Source organism: Hylobates moloch, unplaced genomic scaffold (genome assembly GCF_009828535.3).
Source record: "Hylobates moloch isolate HMO894 unplaced genomic scaffold, HMol_V3 SCAFFOLD_4, whole genome shotgun sequence".
In the NCBI taxonomy this organism is placed as follows: Eukaryota; Metazoa; Chordata; class Mammalia; order Primates; family Hylobatidae; genus Hylobates; species Hylobates moloch.
Window position 1 is genome coordinate 109,434,754 of NW_026652279.1, and position 6,115 is coordinate 109,440,868.

At 37.4% G+C, this 6,115-nt stretch overlaps 1 pseudogene; it reads right to left on the reverse strand.

Moving 5' to 3' along the window:
• Nucleotides 1-1,035: 1,035 nt before the first annotated feature.
• LOC116467484 (large ribosomal subunit protein uL15-like) lies at nucleotides 1,036-1,607 on the reverse strand (annotated as a pseudogene).
• Between the last annotated feature and the right edge of the window lie 4,508 nt (nucleotides 1,608-6,115).

A 6,115-nucleotide genomic window follows, 5' to 3' on the forward strand; every position in this document is an offset into this window, starting at 1 on the left:
GAAACTTTTTTCCCCTTTATGGGCTAACCCATCTCTACATTCTGTCCATTTATTGTGACTTTCTAGGTGCATGAGCCATGCAGTTTGTCACATCCGCAGGCTGGCTGCCAGTACATAAGATTTATCATGCCTTGAAAATGGACCATTTAAATGTTTTCTCACAGGGGTATGTGGAAACTCTCCACACAATTTCACAATTTTTCTGCAAATCTAAAGCTATTCTAAAATTTAAAAGTTTAATTAAATGCAGTATCCAGCACACCATAAAAAAGTATGAGATGTGAAAAAAGTAACATATGACTGATAAACAGAAAGTTAAAAAACAGTCAATGAAAGGAAACCAACAGATTAAAAAGTTATTGGAATTAGAATAAAATGACTTTAAATTGACTCTTATAGACTAAATTAACCTATAAGTAGGTTAAATAAATGGGAGTAAAAGATGAACAAAATGAACAAAAATATGGAGAACATCAAAAGAGAAGTGAAATCCCTAAAAACTAATTCATGTATATCCTAAGACTGAAAAACATAGTATCTGAAATTAAGAATAAATTGGAAAGGCTTAATAGCAGATTGAACATCAGAGGAAAGGATGCATGAATTTGAATACTGTCAATTAAATTATTCATACTGGAGAACGGAGAGAGAAGAATGTGGGGGGAAAACACAATGTGAGAGGAACATGGGATAATACCAAGCTTTCCAACATACATGTAATTGGAGTACATTTATTGACTTGCATATGTTCAACCAACCTTTTTAGACATAATGGGCAAGAACTTTCCAAAACTAATTTTAAAAAACCAAACCACAGAGCATGCAGCAAGATGGAGGAATAGAAGCCACACCATTCAACTCCCCACTGCTGGAACTCCAAATTTTAACAACTATCTGCACATGGGAAAGCACCATCACAAGAATCAAAAATCAGGTGAGCAATCACAGTACCTGGATTTAACTTCATATTTTGGGTTGTTTGTTTGTTTTTTTGTAGCAGTTGTTAGCATTTAACAAACCTCCATCCATGTGGTTTCATACCACCAGGACTCAAGCCCCACCTCCAACACCCTTAATCCTCTCCTCAGCTCTTCTGCTGAAGAATTTGGCCTTCATGATGACAGGTTGCTTTGGTAGATTTCCGTTTCCCAGAACTTTGTAGTAGCCTGATCACACCACATCAATGGTGGCAGCAGTTCCAGTTTTGTCTTTAGCAGCATTCACCTGTGTCTGTACACTGACCAAAGTCCACAATTTATCGGGGTTGGCATTTGAGCAGGAGCTCTGGTTCCTCTTTAAGTGGTAACCCTTATACCAACTTTCCCAAAGGAACCTAGGTGAGGTTTGTCAAAGTTCATCCTGTGGTGATGCTTGCCACCAGTATTAATCCTGCCTCCGGAGTGCTTTTGGTGCTTGCTGATGAGGCTGTGGCTGTGGCTCACGTGGCCCAGAAGTTTCTGGGTCTTCCTCAGCCTGAATGGTATGTCAGAAACTCTTGGGTTATAGCCTACGTTCTTGATTTTTTCCAACAAACAGCATAGCCTGGAGGACATTGGGCTGTCGTGTTGGGTTGTCATGGATGGCACCTTATATTCTAGTTGGGACATGCTGCAATGTGAAAGAGTTGCATGGTCTTCCCATTTCTCACCATTCTGATGTTTTGTCACTGCTCACACTCATTTCTGAAGAATTCTTGGTTTTAACAGAACTCTGTTTCATTATATCTTCACATTGATATGAAAATAAATCAAGGACAAATAGTCTTATATGACATTAAGTCATAGTTCTTAATCGTGGATATGTGTTCATCAGGCTTAGCAGAGGGGTTTTAAATGTGCATAACCAGATTTGAAATAAAATTCTCAGTACAGCCCAGGCACATGCATTTTAAACAAGCTCCATAAATGATTCTTTTTTTTTCCTTCAACTTTTAAGTTTCGGGGTACATGTGCAGGATGTGCAGGCTTTTTACATAGGTAAATGTGTATCATGGTGGTTTCCTGCACAGATCAACCCATCACCTAGGTATTAAGCCCAGCATTCAATAGCTATTCTTCGTGATGCTCTCACTCCCCCACCCCCACCCCAAACAGGCCCCAGTGTGTGTTGTCCCCCGTCATGTGTCCATGTGTTCTTATCGTTCAGCTCCCACTTGTAAAAGTGAGAACATGCGGTGTTTGGTTTTCTGTTTGTGTATTAGTTTGCTAAGGATAACAGCTTCCAGCTCCATCCATGTCCCTGCAAAGGACATTCCCTGTTATGGCTGCATAGTATTCCGTGGTATATATGTACCACATTTTCTTTATCCAGTCTATCATTGATGGGCATTTGGATTGATCCCATGTCTTTGCTATTGTGAATAGTGATGCAGTGAACATATATGTGCATGTATCTTTATAATAGAATGATTTATATTCCTTTGGGTATATACCCAGTAATGGGATTGCTGGGACAAATTGTATTTCTGCCTCTAGATCTTTGAGGAATTGCCACACTGTCTTCCACGATGGTTGAACTAATTGACACTCCCACCAACAGTGTAAAATCATTTCTTTTTCTCTGCATCCTTACCAGCATCTGTTGTTTCTGAACTTTTTAATGATCACCATTCTGACTGGCATGAGATGGTATTTCATTGTTGTTTTGATTTGCATTTGCTTTTTTTCATATGTTTGTTGGCTGCATGAATGTCTTCTTTTGAGACGTGTCTGTTATGTCCTTTGCCCACTTTTTAATGGGTTTTTTTTTCTTGTAAATATGTTTAAGTTCCTTGCAGATTCTGGATATTATACCTCCATCAGATAAATAGATCACAAAAATTTTCTCCCATTCTTTAGGTTGTCTGTTCTCTCTGATTATGGTTTCTTTTGCTGTGCAGAAGTTCTTTAGTTTAATTAGATCCCACTTATCAATTTTTGCTTTTGTTTGCAGTTGCTTTTGGTGTTTTTGTCATGAAATCTTCACCCGTGCCTATGTCCTGAATGGTATTGCCTAGATGTTCTTCTAGGGATTTTATAGTTTGGGGTTTACATTTAAATCCTTCTTGGGTTAATTTTTGTATAAGTTGTAAGGAAGTGGTCCAGTTTCAATTTTCTGCATATGGCTAGCCGTTCTCCCATTTATCAAATAGGAAATCCTTTCCCCAGTGCTTGTTTTTGTCAGGTTTGTTAACGATCAGACAATTGTTAAGTGTGTGGTCTTATCTTTGAGTTCTCTATTCTGTTCCATTGGTTTATGTGTCTGTATTTGTACCAGTATTATGCTATTTTGGTTACTCTAGCCTTGTAGTATAGTTTGATGTTGAGTAGCATGATGCCTCCAGTTTTGTTCTTTTTGCTTAGGATTGTCTTGACTATTTGGGCTATTTTTGGTTTTATATGGGTTTTAAAATATTTTCTTCTAATTCTGTGAAGAATGTCAATGGTAGTTTAACGGGGATCGCACTGGATCTATAAATTACTTTAGGCAGTATGGCCATTTTCATGATATTGATTCTTCCTATCAATGATTGTAGAATGTTTTTCCATTTGTTTGTGTCCTCTCTTATTTCCTTGAGCAGTGGTTTGTAGTTATCCTTGAAGAGGTCCTTCATTTCCCTTGTTAGCTGTATTCCTAGGTATTTTATTCTTTTTGTAGCAATTATGAATGGGAGTTCATTCATGATTTGGCTCTCTGCTTGCCTGTTGTTGGTTTATGTGAATGCCAGCAATTTTTGCACATTGATTTTGTATCCTGAGACTTTGCTGAAACAATTGGACTTTCTAGATATGGTATCATGGCATCTGCAAACAAAGATAATTTGACATCCTCTCTCCCTATTTGAATATCCTTTATTTCTTTCTCTTGCCTTATTGCTTTAGCCAGAACTTCCAACACTATGTTGAATAGGAGTGCTGAGAGGGCATCCTTGCCTTATGCTGGTTTTCAAGGGAAATGCTTCCAGTTTTTACCCATTCCCTATAATATTGGCTGTGGGTTTGTCATATAATAGCTCTCATTATTTTGAGGTATGTTCCTTCAGAACCTAGTTTATTGAGAGTTTTTATCATGAAGCGGTGCTGAATTTTATCAAAGGCCTTTTTTTGCCTCTATGGAGATCATCAAGCGGTTTTTGTCTTTATTCTGTTTATGTGATGAATTACATTTATTGACTTGCATATGTTCAACCAACCTTGCATCCTGGGGATGAATCCAACTTGATCATGGTGGATAAGCTTTTTGATGTGCTGCTGGATTCAGTTTGCCAATACTTTGTTGAGGATTTTCGATCAATGTTCATCAGGGATATTGGTCTGAAGTTTTCTTTTTTTTGTTGTATCTCTGCCAGGTTTTGTCAAGGATGATGCTGGCCTCATAAAATGAGTTAGGGAGGAGTCCTTCCTTTTCAATTTTTTAGAATAGTTTCAGTGGAAATGGTACCAGCTCTTCTTTGTACCTCTGGTAGAAGTCAGCTATAAATCTTTCTGGTCGTGGGCTTTTTTTACTGTTGTTCGTAAGCTATTTATTATTGCCTCAATTTCAGTACTCATTATTGGTCTATTCGGGAATTCAATTTCTTCCTGGTTCAGTCTTAGGAGGGCATATGCCTCCAGGAATGTTTTCATTTCTTCTAGATTTTCTAGTTTATGTGCATAGAGGTATGTATAGTATTCACTGATGGTTATTTGTATTTCTGTGGGGTCAGTCGTAATGTTCCCCTTATCATTTCTGATTGTGTCTATTTGATTCTTCTCTTTTTTCTTCTTTATTAGTCTAGCTAGCAGTCTATTTTATTTTTTCCAAAAAACATCTCCTGGACTTGATTTTTTGAAGTTTTTGTGTCTCTATCTCCTTCAGTTCCACTCTGATCTTGGTTATTTCTTGTCTTCTGCTTGCTTTGGGGTTTGTTTCCTCTTGATTCTCTAGTATTTTTAGTTGTGTTGTTAGGTTGTTAATTTGAGATCTTTCTAGCTTTTTGATGTGAGCATTTAGTGTTATTAATTTCCCTTTTAACACAGCTTTAGCTGCATCCCAGAGATTCTGGTACATTGTCTCTTTGTTCTCATTAGTTTCAAAGAACTTCTTGATTTCTGCCTTAATTTCATTATTTACTTAGGAGTCATTCAGGAACAGGTTGTTCAATTTCCATGTAGTTGTGTGGTTTTGAGTGAATTTCTTATTCTTGAGTTCTAATTTGATTGTGCTGTGGTCTGAGGGACTGTTTGTTATTATTTCAGTTCTTTTGCATTTGCTGAGGAGTGTTTTACTTCTGATTATGTAATCAATTTTAGAGGAGATGCCATGTGGCAATGAGAAGAATGTATATTCTGTTGTTTTGGGGTGGAAAGTTCTGTAGATATCTATCAGGTCTGTTTGATCCAGAGCTGAGTTCAGGTCCTGAATATCTTTGTTAATTTTCTGTGTTGATGATCTCTCTAATAATATCAGTGGGGTGTTAAATTCTCCCACTATTATTGTATGTGAGGCTAAGTCTCTTTGTAGGTCTCTAAGAACTTGCTTTATGAATCTGGGTGCTCCTATATTGGGTGCATATTATATTTAGGATAGTTTGCTGTTCTTATTGAATTGAACCCTTTACCATTATGTAATGCCCTTCTTTGTCTTTTTTTGTATCTTCGTTGGTTTAGTCTGTTTTGTCAGAAACTATGATTGCAATGCCTGCTTTTTTCTGTTTTCCATTTGCTTGGTAAATCTTCCTCCATTCCTTTAATTTGAGCCTATGTGTGTCTTGGCATGGGATATGGCTCTCTTGACAATAGCATACTGATGGGTCTTGACTCTTTATCCAGCTTGCCATTCTGTGTCTTTTATGTGGGGCATTTAGCCTATTTACATTTAAGGTTAATATTGTTATGTGTGAATTTGATCCTGTCATCATGATGCTAGCTTGTTATTTTGCAGACTTCTTTATGTGGTTACTTTATAGTGTCACTGGTCTGTGTATTTCAGTGTGTTTTTGTAATGGCTGGTAATGGTTTTTCCTTTCCATATTTAGGGCTTCCTTCAGGAGCTCTTTCAAAGCAGCCCTGGTGGTGGTGGATTCCCTCAGCATTTGCTTGTCTGAAAAGGATCTTATTTCTCCTTCACTTATGAAGTTTTGTTTGGCTGGATATGA